Below are 25,339 nucleotides of genomic sequence, written 5' to 3' on the forward strand. Positions count from 1 at the left end.
AAACTGCAGTAACCCACTATAGCCTGCTTCGCTACTGATGCAAATTTTTGGCAGCGGCGTAATTGTGAACACGATTACGCCACTGTCAAAAATTTACACCGGTAGCTCAGCAGAATATAGTAATTAGCTTTGTGTTTGTGTGGTTAAGCTTTGTGCCACCAGCTGGCGCCACCAATCTGGCCGCTCACGTTTACGCCCCCGCTAAACCGGCCAAGCGCCCACGCTTGCCGGGATACTGGACACGCTAAATGTCTCTATTATTGCGACAGCATTTATATGGACGCTCCAGGCGCGTTCCTGCCGTCACCGTCACCCTCATGTTTCGTATAAAGTCGAAGGGCGATAAAATCGTGACCGCACGCCTCACACTCTATGTACGAGCGAAAGTGCGGGGGGGGGGGCAGATGGCATGAGTAGCCGCGTTTACATGAATGCGACAGTGTCGCATCACATCGCATTTATAGCGCATCACATTCATGTAAACAGCAGTAATGCGCTAGGAAGGCGCATCGCATTAGTGCGCCAGGCGAGGGTAGATTTACGGGCGCGAGTCGACTCTCGCGGAGCATGTAAACGCAGGATCGTCGCAATAGGAATGATGGGAAGGAATTGGCCACCAACATGGCGGCGGTCCCGGCTGCCCGCTTCGAATTGAATTTGGCGTTGCTTTTGTAAAATGCACTTTGTTCGCAGCAAATGATTGTCTAAACGACTTTCGCTTAGTCTCAGGCCGCTTCGACGACAGAGTATTATGGCTAACCTTGTAGTGTTTTCGAGATCGCTGCTCGTTTCGAACGGGTCGAAGCCTAACGAAAGAAACATTCGAGATGTCAGCGCTGCCCATCTCTAGAGTCGGGAAATAGCCACAACGACGGCATATGGCCTCTGAGATCCGAAGATCTCGCTGGTCAACTAAAACTATAAAAAACGTGCGCTGCTTAGCGTACGCTACACTATAGCGTATAGTGAACGCTATAAGTGGCGTACCCTAAACCAAAACTGTCTATTTCTCGGCACTCAGCCACCAACGTGCACTCCGCCCACTACCGGACACCAGTTAGACCGGAAGTCGGCTGCACTTCCCTTATGCGACACCTTGTGGCGCTGCGTTCTCGCGAGAGTTAAGGCGCTACATGTAAACGGCGTCGCATCGCCTTTCCCAAATGCGCTGGGAAATGCGATGCGCCACTGTCGCGTTCATGTAAACGGGGCTAGTGAGTCGGCGATGGTGACTCAGTCTTGTGTACGCAAGGGAGAAAAGCTGGGAGGAAGCGCGCCACCTCCTGTTGCACACGATACATCAGGGGAAGTGGAGGGAGGAGGTCTGTCATCTGGGAAGCTGTGGTTGCGCAGCATGTTTATTTGCCTTGTTTGACGTATTATATACACTGACTTTTTCTTAGATACGTAGCTTTGTTCAGGATTTATACGTATACATAAATATCTTTTTGCGAGGTTTTCTGCATACGTGCACTGACCTTGGTTTCCAGTGACACTTTTTTGCCCTTTATCAAGCTGTATCTTCGCATTTGTCGATTACATTGTATCTTCCTATCTCTAACGTATGAGGGCGAGTCAAATGAATGTGAGCCAACCCAAGCCCCGCATTACTGGTTCGGTTAATTATGTGCGAAGTACGCGCGTAGGACACAGGCATCTCTCATTTAAAGAAGTGACACGCAGGTGTGAGGATAAATGTTCTTTAAAGGGACACTAAAGGTCAATAATAAGTCAACATGGACGTGTTGAAATACCATCCCAGAAACCTCGAAACGCTTGTTTCCGGCGAACAAGAGACTTTTTTTAAAGAGAAAATGCGTTCTGGAGCGTCCGCGTACCTCTAGCGCAGTTCAAATAGCCCGCCCTCCGATCGACGAGTGGTGACGCCACGGTATCAGAGTGTCGTTGCGCCGTCGGTGAGTAAAATGGCGCCCGAAGACGGCGCTACGGCTTTTCTTCGCGAAACGCAAACGCGCGGCCAGAAACAGAGCCAAGACATAGCCGACAGCAGCGTGAAAGCGGAACTATCGTGCTTAGAGGAAGGGACAGCGTGCGACGATAATCTGGTTCTTTATTTTATGACGCCAACTTTGACGCTCGTTGTAATGGATGACCCTGACAACGACACATTGGCTCGCGATGCTGGGCTCGACTTCAACGATTTAAGCACTGATGAACACGACCTGCTGCTGAGGGCTCGCGCTGCCGGCGTCGTTGCGCACTACGACGACGGCAACTGCACATCATGGCTGTACATATTCGCACATTTTTAGCTTTCCTTCGTGAAAACCAAACGGCGCACTCACCGTCTTCGACCTGCAGTTGTTCTTGCGCTTCGGAGAATGCAGGCAAGACAGATGGAACAGCGCTACGGGAAAGCATTCCTTTGAAAGGCACGTACTCCACACGATTTCAGTAAGTCGACGTTGAACTCGCAATCCTCTGGACGAAAGGGCAGTGAGCACACTATGCGATTTTTCGGCTCTTTGCCAGCGCGATGTGGCAGAGGTACGGCACTTAACCACTTCGAACGAAGAGGTATACTCGTTGGCGCACAGTGATAAGTAATGTTGGATTCGCCGCTGCAACTGCCCTTGGCCAAGTTCCGCGGACCGTTCGCGCATCCCACGACATCACATGGACGTGGCATTCTCGCTGCTTGTTCCAAATGCAAGTTTCGCGAGCCAGCAGAACCAGCGCAGCACGACACTATAACAAAACAAGTGAAACTCCAAAGCACGCGCGGCGCAGAGTCGATCGGGCAGAGTCGAGCAAAAACGAAACCTTTCGACCACCCAAACTACTGAAGGGTAACGTCAAAACGTTATTTTTTTTTTAGAATCGAACAAAAGTAGACAAGTAGCATTTTCTTCCGTCTTATAACCTAATGAAATAATCTTTTTTAATACGACTGGTTGAGTACTAGTCGCATAAATTATGATGAGGAGTGCCTTCGTCATCCGGCTAGTTCCGGAAGGTCGCGGGGGGGTCTGAAATCGTGTCATGCAGTTACCTCAGTTTCTCGGTTAATGAAGCTCTGTTCGCGATTATATTGACGCCTTAGACGTTCTAGAGCATTCCTTTATCACTTTAACTTGGCTTCAAGTAACCTTTAGTTACTATGATCCACACACTGCGTTGAGCATGCGTGCGCGACATAATGGACACTCCAAAAGATTAACAGCGTGACGTCGACGTTTTTCACAGCTGAAGGTGTTTCCCAAAAATAAATTAGTTGCCTTATGGCTGCCTGGTACGTCGAACATTGCATTTCATTGGCCACTGTGAAACGTTGGAGGAAACGGTTCAAAGAAGGACGTGGAAGTAGCAAAGACGATCCGAAAACGGGCCAATGCCATCGTGCCATCACTCCAAACACAATTGTGAACACAGACTAGACAAGAACGGAGGATAAGCATCGATGAACTGGCAAGGCGTATGAAGATCAGTCACGGTTCGGGTCACAGCATATTTCATGGATATCTCGGTTATCGGCTGTTGTTTGCGCATATGGATGCCCAATATTTTTAACCACCGCCAAAAGACGGACAGGTTTGGCGCTGCAATGACTCATCTGATGCGGTATCACAATGAGGGCGACGACTTCTGGTCTGCAATTGTGAGCGGGGACAGATCATGGTGCCGCTACTGCGAGCCTCAAACACGATGGCACATTTTACAGCACAAACCTATATCCAAGGCACGGGGCTTCGCTGCTCTCCTGCGAAGTCCTAACTCCTTCTCTACAGACCTACTCTCCGTGGCCGCCATCCAAAATACTCCACCGCTAAACGCCATTACGAAGACATTGCGCTTCATCTCACGGGTGGCCGCCCCATACCCCTCGTCACCAATATCCGTGTGCTCGCCTTGCTCATAGAGGCGAACGGAGCGAATGGCATGACCCTCGCCAAAATCAAGATGAATACAGCCAACACCATGAGGCTTTTAAAGCGTGTCTTCAACCGCCGTGGGGGTGTGAAAGAGGAGAATCTGCTCCGTTTAATCCAGTCATTCGTAATTAGCCACATCACCTACGTTGCTGCGTATCTAAACTGGTACAAGGCTGAACAAACCAAGATCAACATCCTCCTACGCGGTGTCTATAAACAAGCCCTCGGCCTCCCCGGTTGCACCAGCACTGACCTCCTCCTTCAACTAGGCGTCCACAACACACTGGACGAGCTCATCGAGGCCCAACGTCGCTCTCAGCTGGAGAGACTCACTCTCACAGCGACGGGTCGCCATATCCTCACCTTACACGGTATCACCTACCACCATCAACACGGCCATAAGCACCAGATCCCCTCCACCATACGATCTTGGATTCACGCCGATCCTATCCCCAGAAACATGCACCCCGAATACAACCACGCACGTCGCACAGCACGTGCCACGGTTCTCACCAAATCCCTTACTCGGCACAACGGTGTGAGTTTCGTCGACGCCGCCGAATATCCCTACGGTACCCGCTTTGCAGCCGTCACCACGCGTGAAGGTTCTCTCCACCATGCTATCAGCCTAGTAACCCCACACGCTGAGGAAGCTTAAGTGGCCATCGCGCTAGCCACACTAAACCCAACATGCCATACCATCGTCTCTGACTCCCGCTCCGCCGTTATCAACTATATCAACGGTCGTATTGCACACCAAGCCTTGCGCATCTTGCAACAAGCGCCCCGCTCAACCGACCATCAGGTTACACTCGTCTGGTTCCCGGCTCATGTAGGCACCGTCCACCCGCACCTCCCAAACCTCAACGAGGTTACCCACTCCCTAGCGTGATGCCTAGTTAACCGCGCGGGAGAAGGGGAGGCTGCCCCCACCGGTAGGAATCGCCTGACACGCTACAATGATCCTGTGAAGTCCTCCTACTTAGGGCGTAGAACCTTCCCCGGCCCACACAACAAACTATCCCGAGCGCAGGCTACAACTTTCCGCCTGCTACAAACCAATACTTACCCCTCGTTACAACTTTATAACAAGATCTACCCAGACATTTACCCCAATCCCACGTGCCATATCTGCAAGACACAGCCAGCCACACTTCCAGACATGCTTTGGGCCTGTACACACCAATACCCCGACACTAACCCACGACCCTCTCGTCGAGATGGCACGCTGCCCTCCTTAGCCCCAACCTTGACGACGAACTCTGGGCGACACAGCAGGCCTGCGAGGCGGCGAAGAGGCAACACCTCGACGTCCCCACGTGGGAGGCCTAGGCCCAGCCACCATCTCTTGCTGGTTTCAATAAAGTTTAGTCAATCAGTCAAACATTTGAATTCACCATCCAGAAGAAAGCAAAGGCCGCCATTTCTGCCGGAAAAGTGTTCACTTTTTTTTTCGATCGTCAGGGGCCATTACTGCTCGATTTTGCTGAAGCTGGAGGTACTATAACTCGTTTCCGATATTGTGAAATGGCGGATCAGGTGCGCGTTGCAATGAAGAACAAATGTCATGGAATATTGAGGAATGGGTCATCTTGCTCCCCGACAATGCCCATCCCCACTTCGTTGATGTGGTTAACTCACCACTGGTAAAGTTCAAGCGGGAAACACTGCAACATCCGCCATAGAGCCCAGACTTGTCGCCTTGCGACTTCTACATTTTGGAGTATTTGAAAAAAAAAACAGCTCAAGAGAACCAGATTCGCGTCAGACAATAACGGGAGAAAGTCAGTTACAGATTTTTTGTAGCAGCAACCCAAGGAGTTTTATGAGACGGGAATCACGGGGCTGAGTAGCCAGTGGGACAAATGCCTAAATGCTCATGGAGACTACTTTTAAATAATGTACGCCGTTTGTCATATATTCGCATCAGCTCACTTTCAAGTGACTCGCCCTCATGCTTTTTGCTGAAATTCGGCTTTTTACATGCGCTCCCTGTTGCGACTTTATTTCCGGTCCGATTACTTGCAATACACGACCGGTGACAGCTGCTCCTGCACAATAAATGGTAACGAAGGACCGCGTCATTTAGATCTTTCCCTGGTCGTTCGATATGTACAGAAATGTAAACAAGGTTCTCGAATGACAGCGAGGGAGCGATGCAAATGAGCGAAAGGCAGGGTAGTAACAAAGTTTCATTGAAATGTTTGTCCTCTACTTGTTCATTTCAAGGCCTTTACATCATTCAAGTCAGCACCATGTATAACATTGCTGGTTTCAAACTAATATAGTTCTAAAGTTCCTGTGATAGTTTCTTTACTTACTAAATAGAGGGAAAACATGGAAGCATAAATATCAGTTATTTCGGGCACAATTTTCGAGACATGCTAGCACAATATTTTACACTAAAATTACATATTTTACTTGCCTTGACAGTGCATAGCGTTCAATAATTCGTTTGCAGTGTCTTTGGGAATGAAAATGCAGTTGTTATTAATATATTTGATCCCTCGACAAATGTTATAAGCAGGACGCCGAGCTGCAACGTGAGCCCCCCCCCCCCCCCCCCCCCGCACTCTCCGAACGAAATTTTTGGCTATGCCACTGGTCAGAAGAGATATATAATGAAGCCATAGGAGGCATAGGGGAAATTATGCGTTATTTTTTATTGAAATGAAGAAATCTTAAGCTAAAGGTAATTCAAAGTGGACTAAAAGACAACTTGACGCCGATGGAGACCAAAGCTAGATTGTCGTATTGCGCGTGCGGTGCTTTTATGCGGTGCGGTACAATGCTTATGATCACCAAACTTTGATCCCTTTGGTTTCCCCTACTTCATTCGAAGAAAATTGCTTAGTGCGCACTCTTTACACATCCATGGCAATGGGCACTTTTATAAAATGGGCTCCAGTGACAGCAATATTTGCTGCTGTTGATGCCCCTCTTGGCAAATCGAAACTAATTTCAAATCAAAAGCGCTTAGCAAACGAATATCTGGCCCGCAAGTGAAAGCCACCACGAGGGAGTTGTTTCTCAGAAACCCCCGAAAGAGGACCCTGCGAAATTTTAACGATGAATGTGACTGATGTGCGCCATGTGTTTCTTTCTAGATACTTGAACGCCAATGAAAACTACTGTCAGGCGCGGGCTCTTTTATGTAGATTACACGAGGGCTCTAGTGGCGATTACTATTAGTAGTCATACCCATAAACCTGTGCGCCCCTGTTATAGGAAAGGATCTGCTTATTGATAAAGGCTGTCTAGGTTGTCATTGGTATTCGAGTAAACGAGAAGGCCAACTTGTCTGGTATGCGATGGCACTACATTGAACAATTATGGATTTTGGAATCCTTTTGTGCAAAAGAAGGGTTTGCGGTTGCGGAAGGCTTGAGATGGGGAAGCTTGAGAAACGCCTTCAAGGTGTTGTGTCGTCTGCTAAGGCCATCTTCGGTACACATCAAAAAGGAATTTCTAAGGAAGCAACTAGAGATATACACGAGCAATCGCCGACAATAACAAGAGCATTGAGAATGGCTTCGTGGAACGCGTTATCATGTGCCCCCTGGGCACTTAGGAACACAGTGGCAGACATAGGTTTCCATGATTTTCGATGCTGTACCTACGTAACGAGATAACCAAATTATGTATTGGTGAGCGGCACCGGCGGAAACAAGCCTTGGTGCATGGATAGCCGTCGGGTTATGAAAACTACACCAATGTGGAAAGTATAACATGCGCTTGCCAGTGGAGTCATGGCGCAGTCGGTGTAATCACATTCCATGCACTCCTACGTACTTCTGTTTGAATTTAAGCCCCCCTCCCCTCCCCCACTACGCCAACGTAGTCCAGCGGCGCCATCACCTTGCATTCTAAAGCAGCAGTCTTTGAGCGAGACCAGACACAACGTTATGAATGACGAAGTAGCTAAAAGCGCTTATGACGTTGGCGGAACTGCACTGCCAAATGCATGAACACCTGCTGAGCATGAGTAGAACACGTCGCCTTCATCTAGCATACCTCCTGCTACCAACAAGTTGCCTGAACAAGATGTAGAGTCAGTTATCTTATTGAACTCACTAATGACTACCATTCGCACACTTTTGGCAAATGCACAAACTCCGACTGGTCGATGCGTTTCGCAATTGCTGGATATTCTCGTTCCTGTGCTTAAACGTTTGCGTTATAAGCATTGCTTGCCCACTTCTTCAGAAGTGATCCTTTCAAGGGGAAGCCAAGAATACGCCAATAGTTCAATGAAACTCCGGAGACGTCAAGTCATGTATTTTAAATTTTAGTCCACGTGTTTATGTAAATCTGCTCCCGGTGCTATTCACATTTGAACGAAACGTGCCAAATATCCTGAGATTATCCGGTTGCGAAGCTCTTGTTTCCGCCACCTTTTGTTTCCGCCGCCAGGAACTCACCGACGTGGGCAAGGCTTTGCCCTCCACGATGACAATCAGTATAAGTGCCTTAGCGTAAAGAAGAACAGTCGCAAGGTTAGAGCCGACACAAGCTACAATTCCCCATGAGCTGGTTTAGGCTGCAAAAGGCTTGTATGTATTGTAACGGAAGGATGAAAGAAGGGAGGAAGAAGAAGATCGCGGGACCCTGGCTGCTGCGTGTTGTTGGCGGTAAGCCATCTTATCTAATCTGGTTCATTTTATATATGGTAGGTAATTCCGGTTTAATGGCGCAAAAGCGACTAAGGCCATGCTGCGCCAGTCACAGGACAGTATAAGATCCAATGTTAAGGTAGTTATAGCTCTATTAACTTAACGTCGATGTAGATAATCGGTTTCACCTAAAAACTGGAACAGGTTAGTGAATGGCACTAGTGGGTCACCGCCCAATATTAAGGCAGGGTGCAGAGGTATATGTAAGTGACATAGATTTTGGAAATGTTTCTGTCTCTGTGTTTCAGTGTGTGGGTATGATATAATGATGTGGGTTACTGTGAGCGTTTCGTGACATTTCTCGCATGTTGGTGGACTTTCGTTTCGAAGTAAAAAGTTGTGTGTTAGATGCGTGTGTCCAATTCGTAGTCGACATAACATTACCTCATATAACCGTTCTTGGTGAGTGCATGATTTCCACTCGCGAAGCAGGGGTTTAGTTATATGTAACTTGTTATTTACGCACGAGTTCCATTCTTGTTGCCATTTTGATGCTAGCGCCTTGCGAACCGCTCTAATGCTGTCTTTGTGTGGAAGTGTTATGTGTGTGATGCTTTTGTGCGCTGCCATGGATGCGCTTCTATCTGCAGCTTCGTTCCCTGCTATCCCAACATGGCTTGGGACCCAGCAGAATCGTATGGTTCCTTCGTATTTTTTGTTAAACACTATGTTTAAGATATCGCCAAGCAGGGGTTCAGACGCGGAGTTTAAGTTAAGGGCTCTTAGGGCACTTAACGAGTCGGTATAAATGATAGCATTCTTATGCTTGTCGGAAGTAATTTTCTTAACTGCCATCCATATCGCATAAACTTCGGCGGTAAAGACTGAAAAAAAAATTATTTATGCGAATGCTATTTTCCCAATTTTTGTTACGATCCCGACACCTATGTATTTTTGTGTTTTAGAGCCGTCACTGTAAAATTCTGCGTAATTTTTCTATTTTTCTTGGATAGCTCGGAACTCTTGTATTATATGGTCTTGTGGAATGTCTTTTTTCTTTATATGTGTTAACGTCCAGTCACACAGCTGTGTAGAATTGCACCACGGGGGCAATCTTGCTGGCCTTTCGGCAACCTGCAGGGCTTCGGGAGGAACATCATAGGTCTGACAATATTGTTCGTTTCTTAAGATGAGTGGCGGAATCATGTTTGGTTTATTTGTGTAGTGTATTCGTGATTGGCACTGTGTTACGATGCTGTAGCATATATGTTGTGGTGATGACCGAATTCTTAGTACATAGCAAAGTATAAGTTGTGCTCTGCGGTGCTGTAATGAAGGCTCATTAGCGTCAACGTATAAACTTTGTACAGGCGATGTCCTGTAGGCACCGCTCGCCAGTCGTAGGCCAAGATTGTGAACTGGATCAAGTCGCTTAATGTAGGACTGCCTAGCTGCACCATAAACTACACTACCCTAGTCGAGGATGCTACGTACAAGGGACCGGTATATACGTAGTAGACATGTTCGGTCAGATCCCCAGTGCTTATGTGATAAAACCTTGAGGATATTTAGCGCTTTGTTTGCGTTAATTTTGGTTGCGTTAATGTGGGCCAGGAAGTTCAGTTTAGTGTCAAACGTTACGCCTAGAAATTTAGTGTTCTTTGACCAGTAGCGTTGTACCATGCAATATGAGACCTAGAGTACAGTGTAACCCTCGCTTCTGGGAAAAGAGAACTGTAACAGTTTTGTGTGTTGAGAACCGGAAACCATTTTTGTTAGCCCATTGTGTAAGATTATTTATCGTTATTTGTAGTTGTCGTTCACAGGTGGGTAAGCTTGAGGCGCGGCAAGCCATTTGCAAATCGTCGACATATATTGAGTGCATAACAGATGATGGGATGATCTTATTTACAGAGTTCATTTTGACTATGAAGAATGTCGTGCTCAGAATGCAACCTTGTGGAACGCCATTTTCTTGTGTGAATGTGCGCGAGAGTATTGTGCCGAGACGTACTTGAAATGTTCGGTTTGACATGAAATCACATAGACAATTTAGCATTCTTCCGCGAATTCCCATGTCAGCCAGGTCTCTCAAAATTCTGTATCGCCGTGTGGTATCATATGCCTTTTCAATATCAAAGAAAACCGCGAGGCAGTATTGCTTGTGAAGAAACGCGTCACGTATTTCATGCTCTAGTCGCACGAGATGGTCAGTGGTGGAACAGCCCTTTTTGTATCCGCACTGGTGTTTGTCTATTAGGTTTCTTGTTTCTAGGATGAATGTGAGTCTTATGTTTATAATGCTCGCATAAGATTTGGCTAGACAACTTGTTAGTGCAATGGGTCTATAGCTGCTAGGGGATGTAGCGGGTTTACCAGGTTTTAGAAAAGGAACTACTTCCGCTTTTTTCCAATCTGTGGGCATTACCCCAGACTCCCATATCTTATTGAAAAATTTAGAAAGTGCCCCTACCGATGCTTGGGATAGATGTGCCAGCATCGTGTAGTGCACACGGTCAAGACCTGTTGCCGTTTTTTTTACGAGCAGAGAGAACTTTGTTCAATTCATGTATTGTGAGGGGTTTATTGTACGTTTCAGCTGAAGCCCCAGTGGAAGGCAGCCTGTCTTGCTCAGCCGATTCTTTATATTTTAAAAATGTACTTGAATAGTTTGCTGAGCTGGATATGTTACGAAAGTGTTCACCTAATAAGTTGGCCTGGTCCTGTAGTGTTGCTTGTGTGCCTGGACATGTAAGTAGTGGTATAGTGTATGACGAGTACTCTCCTCTAAATTTTCTCACCTGGTCCCACGTTCGTTTTGATGTGACTGTACTATTGATTGAAGATATGTATTTTTGCCGTGATAATTTTTCGGCATTTCATCGAATATATCGTGCTTTGGCTTTGGCCTGTTTGAAATTTGCAAGATTGTTATAAGCGGGGTACCTTCGTAGGATTCGCCAGGCCTTATTTTGTTCTTTTTTGGCTTTAGTACATTCGCTTGTCCACCAAGGATTTAGCTTTTTGCGCACAATACCGGAAGACTGCGGTATCGCCTTTTCTGCCGCTGTGACTATGACTTGAGTGATTTTTTTATTAAGTTCATCAATACTGAGCTCTGGCGAAAAGACATTTTGCAGTTTCGCGTTCTGCATAAACACCTGCCAGTCAGTGAGCTGTAATTTCCATCGGCGTGGTCTAATTACAAGGGTTTGTGGTGATGATAGGTGTTTGATGAGTGCGGGTAAGTGGTCGCTACCATATGATGTGTCGAGAGCTTCCCATTTAAAATCAGTAAAAAGAGAGGGTGAACAAAAAGCTAAATCTAAACAACTAAAAGTGCGGGAAGTCGGTGAGAAATAGGTTGGCGCACCTGAGTTTAAAAGACAGATATCGTTTGACAGAATAAAATCTTCAACGAGTTGCCCTCTTTGGTCAGTTTTGACGCTGCCCCAAAGAGTACAATGAGCGTTAAAATCTCCTACCAAGACAAATGGCTCCGGTAACTGATCTGTTAGGTTTTCTAAGTCTTTGATAGTAAAATGTGTGTGGGGTGGAATATATAGTGAGCAAATTGTGATTGTTTTGTAGGATAGAATGGTGACAGCTACGGCCTCTAAAGATGTATTTAATGGGACATTTCGGGTAGGAGTGCTGCCCTGCACAACTATAGCCACTCCACCTGACAACCGGTGGGAACAATCGCGGTCCTTTAGGACAACGGTGAAGCCTTTAAGGAATTGAGTGTGTTTAGGGCCTAAGTTTGTTTCCTGTAGGCAAAATGCGACTGGCGAAAAGTTATTTGTTATGTCTTTTATGTCACCTAAATTCCGAATCAGTCCTCTACAATTCCAACGCACGATAACAGCCTTAGTGGCAGAATTGAGAATGGTAATTTACATATATGTGCTAAGTAACTGTAGGTGACATTTGTTAGTGGGAATGTACTATTGGAAGAACGGTAACCGTTCAGGTTACCGGTCCCTTTGTTCGCGTAGTTATTGTGAGCTTCTCTTTCTTAGTGCGCTCCAGAGAGCGCTGATGTTTTGGCGTCGATGACGCCGGAGTTTTGGTGTCGACATCCATAACCTTCTCCGAGGCGCTGTATGATCGAGAACCAGGCGCTGAGACGCGCGTCTCAGGCCTGGGTGTTCGACTTAGCGTGGGGCCCTGTGGAACCGGGGTCTGCAGGCCGGTCTGTGATGATGATGATGGAGCAGCACTGGCTGCTGCCACCAAGGGGACGGATGGAGTTACTACTGGGCCACTGACTGCGGTCCCTGTAGACTCCTGAGACCACTGCGGTGCTGTCCCCTGCCGCACCGCACTGGCGTAGGTTGTTAGAGGTAGGTGTGCTAGTTTTTTTCTTTTTTCATAAAAGGAAATCTTCTCTTTCACTGTGATTGCAATTATATCTTTCTCTTTCTTCCAGCAGGGGCAAGATCTTGAATATGCTGGGTGCTCTCCTTTGCAGTTCGTACAGTGTGGAGCAGCGTTGCAGTTCTCCGATTGATGGTCATTGGCACTACACTTTGCACATGTCGATTTACCTCTGCATGATTGCGATGCATGTCCAAATCTCTGGCACTTGAAATACCGCCTCGGGTTCGGGATATACGGTCTTACGTTGATCTTAAGATAGCCTACATCAAGTGTAGTAGGTACAATACTGGTACCAAAGGTAAGTATAACGTGTTTCGTCGGGATTTGTTCGTCATTTCTTCGGAGAGTAAATTTTTGAACCTTGATTACGTTTTGTTCTTGGAAACCTTCTAGGAGTTCTTCACCGCTCAGGTTTAGGAAAATCTTCTTCTTATATTACGCCTCTGCTTGTGTTTAGCGAACGGTGTGCTGAGATTGTGACTTTGATGTCTCCGACACAGGTGAGATCAGCGAGCTTTTCAACTTGATCTTTGGTTTTGAGTTCAAGGAGGAGGTCCCCACTTCACATCTTTGAAGCTTTGAATTGTTTTCCGATTTTTTCTATTAAGCATTTTGCTATTAGGAATGGGGATAGTTTTCTCATTGGTAGAAATCCTTCACTGTGGATCACATGGTAGCGTGGGAACGTTTCTGCGTTGGTTTTCAAAGTGAAATGGAAGATTGCTTCGGTGCGCCCTCTTTTGTAAGGACGATCTGCAAGGGAGGGGAATGCATTTGCCATGTATTCTTATAATATTCAGCGGCGATGGTAGCCACCCACCACCGAGCCCAACAAAGGGACGCTACGAGGTTAGGAACATACCTGTAGACGTCAGCTATACAACGCCGCTATAACCTAATATATGTACCCAAGGCTGGGTAGATACACACGGGTAACCCTTGCTGCCTGGAAAATGAGAAGAAAATGGAAGTGAGTAGAAGACAGGAAAGATTCAAAGGGAGAGAGAAAGACGAAGAGTGGAGAGGGGGACAGGAAAAGGCAATTATATATATATATATATATATATATATATATATATATATATATATATATATATATATATATATATATATATATATATATATATATATATATATATATATATATTGTAAATGTAATCTTCTATACTCCCAACATCGCCGCAACATATTGCTGAGAGGTGCGGGGTACCACGGCTGGAAACGGAGCTCCACTGTGGCCGTCACATTACTGTCCACACCATGACCGACGGTGAGCACTCGGGATCAACGTCGTTGCCGCCTCCTACGTCACCCTCACATGCTAGGTCGCTGTAACCTTCGGTTGTCGTTGTGCAACCCAAGGATACTGCAACACAAGGATACTGGAACTTTCTGCGGGACCGATGGTGCCACCGTTGAAGAGTGGGCGGCCATGTACGAACGCGTGAATGAAATCAACAGAGAGGACCCTACGATTATGCTAGCTAACCTGTTCTTCTACATAGGAGGCACGGCAAACGTGTGGTACGAAAACCACGAAGAGGAGCTAACCAGCTGGGACGAAGGCAAAGAGAAATTGACAGAGTTTGTTGGCGAACCAGCCGGCATTGCTGACGACACGTTAAATCTGCTCATGTGCAAAAGCTGCTCTACAGTTGATGCAATCATTAAAGAGTGCCGAGAATTCGAGCAAGCCAAAAACCGACGCGTCTTGCAGCCATTCGCCTGACTTCCCAATACTGCCGCAACGTCAACGTATGAAGATACACCCGCACAGCACGATGCGTTGCCATGAGAGGACGTGGTGTGAATCGTTAGACGTGAACTGGATTCGATGGTGACCACAGCTTTCTGTTCGCGTCACCGTGATGCTACCACATTTTCAGTTTCCCTCGTACAAGCCATCGTTCGCCAGGAACTTGAAAACATTGGCTTACATTCTGTGTGTGTTGTCGCCAATCCCAGAGCTAACGAACACCCTTCTAATATTTTCGCTCCACCCCGGCACTTCTCTCCGCGTTATCGCAACCCGACTCAGTGAAGTACTGGGGATGACCAACCGATGTGTTGCACTTGTCGCCGTATTGGTCATGTCCCCCAATACTGTCGCAGCTCGTGGCCCTCAACACCTAGCATGCCGACCAACCTGAGCCATTTTGATGAAAATAGCTACAATTTTTCGCCCACCGCCGAGTCTAAATGCGCCGACAACTCTGTTCGGAGCACATGGTACGGCCGTTCGCCATCGTCCTACGGGCACCAGTCTCGTTCACCGCAAACACGTCGCCAATCTTCCTGTTTGCCGCAGCCACGCCGCCTCTCGTCCCTTGTGCTTTTTGGCCGCACCCTTTCGGAAAACCAGGAAATGCAGCCCTCGGAGGCGGTGCTACATTGCCGACTACTGCAGCAAATACTCTGTCTTTGCCCACAAGGATAAGTGTATTAGACGCTATAATAGATGGCGTACCTGTCCAAGCACTCGTCGACACTGTGATGAGTGAACTGTGATGAGTGCTGTGTGACGCCGTAGTGGAGCACTCCGAGTTAATTCTGACCATCCGGGTCAGAATTAACTAGGGATTGATAATTTACGTAGACGTTTAAAAATGTCCTCAGGCCAGCAGAAGCCCGAGTGCTTCCTGTGGCCGACGTCGGCGCGCTGGTTGTTCTTGGAATGTGTACTGCGCGTTTAAGTATAGCCGGCCGCTCTACTTCTGTTCTCTTTGCTGTGATCGACAACTGCCCTCACGGCGTTATCATTGGATTAAACTTTTTATCCATTAATTCTGCTCTCATCGATTGCGCGACCGGCGTTCTTCAGTTAGGACCGCCTCAACTCGCCGTGGCTCCGAGCACCACCCCATCGCATTTTTGCTCGCTTCACGATGTTCGTCAACCACCCGAGGCAGTTACTTACGTCACATTTGACTGCACAGCCACAGGTTCCTGGCGGTGAATATGTGCTCCGCCCCATCATCGACATGCTTTCGAACCGGAACGTTGCTTTTCCACATACGCCGGTCACTGTTACTAATAACGACGTCATTCTACCACTTATGAATTTCAGCCTGTGCCCTCAAGTGATTTGGCCCGGCATGTTCTTGACCAGTGTTTCTAGTGGTTGAAATTGATATTGAAAGTCGGAATGGTGAATGTGGTGCATTGGCACCAATTTCGACTAACAGATCTGATTCCTTAATGGACGACTTGGCGAAAATTATTGCACTTGACCTCACCTCTGCACAGGCCACAGACATACGTCTCCTGCTTGAACCATACAGTGACATCTTTGATTTTGGCGACAGGCCTTTAGGCCAAACATCTGTTGTTCAGCACCGTGTAAACAATGGAGACACGAATCCTATTCGTCCGCATTCCTATCGTGTATCGCATGCTGAACGTCGAGTCATCCAATCCGAAGTGGACAAAATGCTCCGCAAAGGGGTCATAAAGCCATGAGCAAGTCGTTGGGCTTCGTCTGTCATCCTTCTAAAAAAATGGCACCTGGCGCTTTGGCGTCGATTATTGCCACTTAAACTAGATCACGCGAAAAGACGTCTACTCACAACTGCGCATTGATGACGCCTTGGACTGCTTGCACGGAGCTAAATACTTCTCGTTCGTCAATCTTCGATACAGCTACTTGCAGATTTCAGTCGATGAAATGCATCGCGAGAAAACTGCTTTCATTATGCCGGATGGCTTATATGAGTTCAAAGTCATGTCCTTCGGCCCTCTCTCTCCCTTCTAATGTTTCACGCGGCGCGCTAACAATCCGATGTCGATAAACTGTTTCCTGCGACGTTTGAACGTATGATGGACTCTCTTCTGCGAGGCTACAAATTGACCAGCTGTCTCTGTTACCTTGACGATGTTATTGTTTTTTCGCCCAGGTTCGGCAGCCACCTTACCCGACTCCCTGCTCTTCTTGTGGTCTTCCGAAAAGCGGCCGCCAACGGAACTCGAGAAAGTGTCAATACGGGCGCCGTCAGATTACCGTGTTGGGACACCTCGTTGACGCATCCGGTGTCCAACCAGATCCGGAAAAAGTTAGTGCCATACGCAGTTTCTCTGTGCCACGTTCCGCTTCTGACGTGTGCTGCTTCGTCGGGCTGTGTTTTTACTTTCGCCGTTTCATCAAAAACTTCGCCGACATTGCTCGGCCCTTCACAGATCTTCTAAAGAAGAACACGCCGTTCTCATGGCGCCCGGAGCAGGCTCATGCGTTCACCGCTCTAATATGATTTCTAACGACACCTCCAATACTTGCCCACTTTGATCTATCTGCACCGACCGAAGTCCACACTGACGCAAGCGGCCATGGCTTCGGCGCTGTTCTCGCCCAACAACAGTATGGTACCGAGTGCGTGATAGCTCACGCCAGGCACCTACTGCCCCTGCCGGAGAAATTACTCCATCACCAAGCGGGAGTGCTTGGCTTTACTTAGGGCTGTCGCCAAGTTCCGGCCATATTTGTACGGCCGCACGTTTTCGGTCATTACAGACCACCGGGCACTTTGCTGGCTGTCTTCCCTCCCGGACCCGAGAGGAAGGCTTGGTCGCTGGTCTTTGCGGCTCCATGAATTTTCGTTTTGTGTCAAATATAAGTCTTGACGCCTGCACAAGGACGCTGACTGTCTCTCTTGTCACCCCGTGGATCCCCTTGATCCTTCTGCGCATGATTCGGTGACCTGCGTGATGGCTTTTATTGACGTGACCGACATGCGCGGTGAACAACAACGCGACGAATTCTTACAGTCCATCATCGCCGGAGTGCAATCTGCAGCACTGAAGTCACGTGCCGCTTGTTCGTTCTGCACGACGACATCCTCTACCGCCGTAATATCAACACTTACGGCCCTGAGTTGCTCCTTGTCCTTGCTCGTCACCTGCGATCCGTCGCTCTAGAACAACTTCACGATGCACCGATGGCGGGACATAATTGCGTTTTGCGTACTTACGACCGCGTACGACGCCGGTTCTTCTGGCCGCGTTTCTACCGCTCCGTGCGCCGTTATGTCGCCAATTGCGAATTTTGTTTGCGCCGGAAGAAACTTCCACTGCCACCTGTCGCACGACTCCACCCAATTGAAGTTCCCCCTGAACCGTTCTTTCGCGTAGGCCTTGACCTGCCTGGCCATTTACCGATGACGGCTAGAGGTAATAAGTGGATCGCAGTCGCTACTTATTACGCGACACGCCACGCGATAACAAACGTGTTGCCGACTAGTTGCGCAACAGACGTCACCCATTTTCTCCTCCACTACGTCATTCTCCGCCACGTGGCACCTCGACAGTTGCTTACCGACCGCGGCCGCTCGTTGTTGTCTCTAGTTTTTGACTACCTCCTCCGCTCTTGTGCCACGGAGCACAAGCTATCCACCACCTACCACCCACAAATGAACGGTCTACGAAACGTCTCAATCAAACAATCGCAGAGATGCTATCGACCTACGTCCGCAATGATCACCGCAACTGCCACGCCGTGCTGGCCTACGTGACATTCACGTATAACTCGGCCAGACATGACACCGCAGGACATTCACCCTTTTATCTTTTGTATCGTCGTGACCCCACATTGCTGTTTGACACCGTCTTCCCTTCTGGGCCACATGTTGCTACTGAGTACGCTCGTGAAGTCGCATCACATGCACGCGCTCACATGGCACGAGAACTCACCCGATCTCGTTTATTCGCCTCGCAGCATATACAAAAAGAGCGTTATCACTGGTGCCATCGCGATGTTTGCGCCTGGTACTTCGGTGCTCCTTTCGTCACCATGTCATTGGGTTGGCCTCTCCCAGAAGCTTCTCTCTCGCTACACATGGTCTTATGAAGTCCTACATCAAGTTAACTACGTAAATTACGAGATTGTGCTGCTACTCCTTGATGCGTCCTCAATTCCGACGCCTGCTGACGCCGTCCACGTTTCGCGGCTGAAGCCATACTTCGCTCGCAATTCTTCGACTGCCGTGCGCCGAAGCGGCGCTTCACCACCCGTGGGTCTTGTTACGAAAAGATGAAAAAAGAGAGAACGATGAAGATCGCGGGACGCGGGGTGCTGCGTGTTCTTGACGGTCAGCCATTTCATGTAATCTGACTCATTTTGTATATATATTGTATATATGATCTTCTATACTCCCAACATCCCCGTAACAATATTTTGAGCACGCGCTCCGGTCCTTTGACAATGACAGGATGTTTATTGCTCATCACCCGCTTCGCAAAACTACAAAACCCACTCTAAGAGGCGGGACACTTGTACATTTTGCTTCTGACTACGACCTCTGCCTCTTGAACAACGGCAGCCTGTCATTCCTAATTAAAATTTAATTATGGGGTTTTACCGAACAAAAGCAGTTTCTGAGTATGAGGTACGCCGTTGTGGATGACCACCTGGGGTCCTTTAACTTGCACGTGAATGTAAGTACATGGATGTCATCGCGTTTCGCCCCCGTCTAAATGCGGCCACCGTGGCGACGATTCGATCCCGCGACCTCGTGCTCAGCAGCCCAACACTATAACCACTGAGCAATTACGGAGGGCCCCGACAATCTTGAGAGGTTCGTCGTAAAACAGCTGCCTAGATCAGACGTTGGTGTCACTATAGCTTGCCTGGAGCGTCTACTGGCTTACAATTTGCAAGCCCGTGAAAGTGACCATATTCGCGCTTACGCTGCGTCAAAGCGCTAGTCAATGCTTTCTCACCTATGGTATCTCGAACAGTTGATTGGTCCGAATTTCAAACCTTTAGGAACGCCAAATGCAAGGGCAGCCTTGCACGCATCATATAGGTTGCGATTGCTCATGCAAAACATGCTTCAACGCGCTGCTTCTAGTGGTCAGCAACTCGCACGGAGTTCGACATTATATCCGAAAGCCTTCGCGCAGTAAGTCGGCACGCAGACAAAAGATATACAAGCACGCAGCCAAATTCTACACCTGAGAGAGGTCAGCCGCATCCATAAGAAAATACTTCGTCGCATGGACAACCTAGGCAGTGAACGATGGGAATCATTCTGTCAATTGTTGGATCCCCCGCCAACCAATTCTTTCGCTTATGTAGCACCCTCAAGAGCCTTCCCTCCTCTGCTCAGCAACGCCACCCCTTTAAGGCACTGGCTCTCAACCAAGGCTGTGGAGAAGTGGACTTTGGAGAAGACTTGTGAGACAGTTGTATGTGACAGAGTGCTACTAATGATAGCTTCATACAAGATTCGGCTATCTACAATCCTTTCGACATGGAAGGACTGAAGGCTTCTGCGGCTATTTCCAGGCTTTCCGCTTCGCACACAATAGCGTGCAGTGCTATACACCACTTTGAACATGAATCACGAGAGTTCCTACTCCGTCATCTCAATGTTTCATGCAGTGAGGTCTTGTTCCCTCTAAGTTGAATAGCAGCCGTCTTGTGCCAATCTTAAAGCAAAGTTTTCCCTCAGACTAACATGCCATCGACATATTGCTCTCGCTAGCTGTGTTGGAATGTTGATGGAAATGTTGATCTTCACGTGCTTTGCGTGCTTTCTTAAACATTACGATATTTATCGCGACCCGATGGCATGCTTTCAGAGTGGCCATTAGTTTGCCGACAATGTGATTGATATTGTGTCTTCGATGCAACAACAGAAATCCTGCAAACACCACTACGTCGCACCATATTTAGACGTGAAGGGAGCTTATGATAATCTTTCTTTAGAAGGAATCCTTGACGCACTTGCGCCTGCTGAAATCAGAGGTTACATGTTTCTGTGGATTTGGAGCTAGCTGACCCGAAAGACCTTCTTTGTATTAACCAATGATGGCCAAACTAGCACCCACTGCACCAGCCATGGAGTTACACAAGGGGGACCTCAGTTTTGTTCAGCCTATCCCATGTTGGGCTGGCGAAATCCCTGCCACTGTCAGTCATTCTTGATTTACACAGATGACATTTGCATCCGGGCTTCACCAGTAACGCGCCCGCAGGTACGGGCAAGCTTACAAAAGGCTGAATATCTGACGCGTGCTTATCTTCAGATACAATTGGCCTCGGCATCTAGAAAGCCAAATGCGCATTAGTCGCCTTCCCATGGAAATTCATGACTGGATACTCGGGGTTTACTAATGGCCAGCCTATATTACACCGGAGAACCCATCGATCTGTAGGGATCATTGTTGACGTACCTACAGAAGAGACTCTTCTGGACTCACCTTTCCAAAGCCATCGCTAGAAAACATGGAGACCATCGGTGTGATCTATCCTTCTACTGTACAAAGCGCGTTTCATGGGTTTCTCACATTACAGCCCTCCGATGCTATCAGGCAAGCGAAAGATAAATATCAGAGTGCTTTAGAGATGCACTCCCAGGCACTTGGAACCTGTCTTTGTCTAGCGCGATGCGCTTCAACAGTCACAATCGCCTATCCCCAGAGAACATTACATCAGTACGTATATCAACTCATCGTCGACTCATTTTCCGGGCGTAGTATCAGCGCATGGCTTCGATTTCATAAGTCTACTAAAGACAACTTTTTCGAGCATTGTAGCCTTATACAGTTCTTTTCTTACATCCGATTTCACGACTGCAGCAAGATCACCATGTCCTTCATGGTGTGTCCGGCAACCACATGTGGGGCTCTCCATTGTAGGAGTTGGAAGGAAGTCCGACTTGTTAACTTCTTGCCCTGAATCAAACCGCTTACATGCACTGCATGATTCCCACTTCTATAGAGTTCACACTTATACAGATGCCTCTTCAACTCTTATCAGCTCTACTGGTGCTCTGGTTATTTCATCAACTTCAAACTACAAGGAGTTCAAGATCATTCATATTTCAATAACAGGGTCCGAACTTGCCGCTTTCCGTAGCTCACTTCTTTATGTGCATCAACAGTGAACAAATCACTGTGCTCAAAGGCTACAGGATATCAATAGATACATTAGGCTATCAGCCCTGCAATCACCCTTATCACCTCTGAGCCAGAACCCACATGAACAATTGGTGACAGAGATACGATAACACTACCTTCAAGTGGTGAATTGAAGCCACAACGTTCTTCAGTGGCTACCTAGCTACTGCAGCATTACTGGCTGTGAAAGTGGCGACAAAGCTGCCCGCAAGGCACATGGAGAATGTGAAAGCACCTTGATACTTTTGTCGGTAACGGATCCAGCGCGGCATCTTAGCGCCCAGCCCATATTACTACTCAAAGAAAATACATGCCACATTCTGGCGCTAGTGGCCTCTCGATTCACTTTGCGCGTATTCGTGGGCTTCTTTCACGCTTGGAAAAATATTTTTATGTAGCACGTATTGAGCAATATAAAGATCCATCGGGAGTTTAGCATGTTCACTGCAAGTTACTAGCTGATACTTTTCGTCTAATTGTACTATCTGAGAAAATGAGCTTAGAGTAATGATTAATTAGGTGGAATGCAAAAGATAATCTTAGTATCCCCAAGAGAGGCAATAAATATTACCTTGGTGCCCTCCAACTAAGTGACATATCCAATACGTAAACTTTGGGCATAAAAGTACACACAGATATATATATATATATATATATATACATATATATATATATATATATATATATATATATATATATATATATATATATATATGTATATATGTATGATTTCACTTGATTTGATTTATTGATGTCCATTTACACACACACACATGAACAGAGGAGTGGTAAATGGAGGTGGATGAGGGAAAAAAGCCGCACAGACGCGGCTTGCGGTAACCTCACCCCCTTAGGTACAATATCGCTGCATGGGGTAACACATCAAGCGCCATATATATTACATTTATCTAGTGGCCATAAAACATTGCAGTTATACAATATATGAAAGAACAGTGAAATATTTCAACAATTACAATGCAAAACACACTGCGGCATTGAAATAAATAAATGATATAAACTTGGTAACATAGACAAAAAAAGAGGAACATAACACACATTATTATATATATATATTATAATACCGAGACCGATCAAGTTGCCCAGCGCTGTTTATTCCAAAAAAAGGCAGCGCCCGCAGCTCACGCGCGAAGAAGTCGAAGAAGAGGGAAGATGATGATGGCTATGTACAAATGAAAACGACGAAGTACGTTAATAGTGCTTACACTAACTTCCCCCCGTCATGGAAGCGGCCAGCCTGGCCGCAGATTAGAGATTATCTAAACGGGGAGTGAAGGGCTTCATCCGCGACACGTGAACGATTTCGGCATTCCGGCGGCGCCGGTCAGTGACGGAGTGTACTGGGCGGACGAGATAGTTCACTGCAGATGTTTGCTGCACAACGGTGTATGGACCAATGTAGCGTGGAAGGAACTTCTCACAGAGGCCTGGGGTGCGGACTGGAGTCCAAAGCAGGACTTGGTCTCCTGGGTGAAAACGTAGGTTACGGCGTTTGTTGTCGCAGTAACGCTTGCGCTCAGCTTGGGTAGCTTCCGTGCTTCGCTGGGCGATTTGACGGCAATGTGCAACTCGGGCAGCAAAATCTTCTGGAAGCGACGCGTTAGGCGAAGAAGGTGCGAAAAATAGTTCTCTGTCGAATATGGTGGAAGGAGATCGTCCATACACAAGGAAGAAAGGGCTGTAGCCGGTAGTCCGTTGAATAGCAGTATTATATGCGAATGTCACAAAAGGAAGAATTTTATCCCAGTCAGTGTGGTCAGGACGGATGTACATGGCAATCATGTCAGACAGCGTACGGTGGAAGCGCTCAGTAAGGCCATTGGTTTGCGGATGATAAGTAGAAGTAGATTTGTGGACGGTATTTGTGGCTCGAAGAACTTCCTCGAGAACTTGTGAAATGAACGCCTTGCCACGGTCACTGAGAAGAACGCGAGGAGCCCCGTGGCGCAAGACGATGGCGCGCAAGAAAAAGTCGGCGACCTCAGAAGCGGTGCCGGATCGCAGAGGGGCAGTCTCGGCATATCTTGTTAAATGGTCGACTGAAGTGACAATCCAACGGTGACCGGAGGGTGCCAACGGCAAGGGACCATATAAATCAATGCCAACAAATTCAAAAGGTGCGTCCGGGCAAGGGAGAGGTTGTAGTAAACCGGCAGGAGGGGATGTCGAGCGTTTGCGGTGCTGACATGACGCACAAGAGGCAATGTATTTGGCCACCGTTGTTGATAGGCCAGGCCAGAAGCAGCGGGTCTTTATGCGGTCGTAAGTCTTGTGGAAGCCTAAGTGGCCAGCCGATACATCGTCGTGAAGTGCCTCTAATACCCGCAAGCGAAGGCAGCGAGGTAGAACTGGGACCCACCGGTGACCTGTTGGGTGGTAAACGTAGCGGTGTAGCACGCCACCTTGAAGGCGGAATTGTCGAAGTTGGCGTCGCAAGCGGCTGTTGGGTGGTTCGGTGAACCCACTAAGGCGATCCATGAGAGCTCGACAATAGGAGTCGGCCCGCTGAAGCGAGACGAAATCAGAGCGTGATGAAAGCGTAACTTGGTCCAGGGGCGTTATCGAGAGTTGGTGGGAGGCAAGCGTATCATCGGAACGACGTGGTTGGAAAGACGACGGCGCGTTACCGGGAGAGAGTGAGAGTGGGCAACGAGACAATGCGTCTGCATCATGATGGCGTTTTCCAGACTTGTATGTTATAGTGAAGTCATATTCCTGCAAGCGCAGTATCCAGCGTCCTAAGCGTCCTGACATGTTTTTCATTGATGACAGCCAACACAGAGCATGATGGTCGGTGACGATGGTGAAGTGGCGGCCGTAAAGGTATGGGCGAAATTTCTGAATCGACCAAACGATAGCCAGGCACTCTTGCTCTGTAATGGTGTAGTTCCGCTCAGCTGGAGAAAGTGTTCGGCTGGCATATGCTATGACTTGCTCTTTAGATTCTTTATCACGCTACAGAAGTACTGCGCCAATACCTTGTGCGCTTGCGTCAGTATGGAGTATGGTGGGGGCACGATTATCGAAGTGGCGAAGCACTGGTCCGGAAGTAAGATGCCGCTTGAGAGCTTGAAAAGCCGACTCGCAGTCGCTAGTCCACGTGAAAGAGGCACCGGTAACCAGTAGCTTGTGTAGAGGAGCTGCTATTGCTGCGAAGTTGCGTATAAATCTACGAAAATATGACGCCAAGCCGAGGAAACTGCGTAGATCTTTCTGTTGCTGGGGGCGAGGAAACTGAAGAACGGCACTAATCTTTTCGGGGTCAGGCTGGATGCCAGCTTTTGAGACGACGTGGCCCAATACTTTTATTGTTTTGCTTGCAAATTTGCATTTTTTTGTATTGATTTGGAGACCAGCATTCGCAAGGCACTTGAGAACTTCGTCTAATCGATGAAGATGTTGGCTGAAGTCAGACGAAAAGATGACAATATCGTCCAGATAACAGAGGCATGTCTTCCATTTGAGACCACGAAGGACGTTGTCTATCATGCGTTCAAATGTGGCAGGAGCATTACAAAGGCCAAAAGGCATCACGTTAAA

At 47.7% G+C, this 25,339-nt stretch overlaps 1 protein-coding gene and 1 long non-coding RNA gene across 2 annotated transcripts in view; one reads left to right on the forward strand and one right to left on the reverse strand.

Annotated features, from left to right (window-relative positions):
- Positions 1-13,181, forward strand: part of LOC135904314 (uncharacterized) — a 66,689-nt gene extending 53,508 nt beyond the window's left edge. Inside the window, exons 2-3 of the long non-coding RNA XR_010565088.1 lie at positions 12,698-12,852; positions 12,939-13,181. This is a non-coding gene — a long non-coding RNA (uncharacterized lncRNA). The remainder of the gene's footprint in view (positions 1-12,697; positions 12,853-12,938) is intronic.
- Positions 1-25,339, reverse strand: part of LOC135904313 (monocarboxylate transporter 12-like) — a 168,368-nt gene that overhangs the window by 30,520 nt on the left and 112,509 nt on the right. The gene's annotated exons all lie outside the window — the stretch shown is intronic.

Source organism: Dermacentor albipictus, chromosome 2 (assembly GCF_038994185.2).
Source record: "Dermacentor albipictus isolate Rhodes 1998 colony chromosome 2, USDA_Dalb.pri_finalv2, whole genome shotgun sequence".
NCBI classification, from domain to species: Eukaryota; Metazoa; Arthropoda; class Arachnida; order Ixodida; family Ixodidae; genus Dermacentor; species Dermacentor albipictus.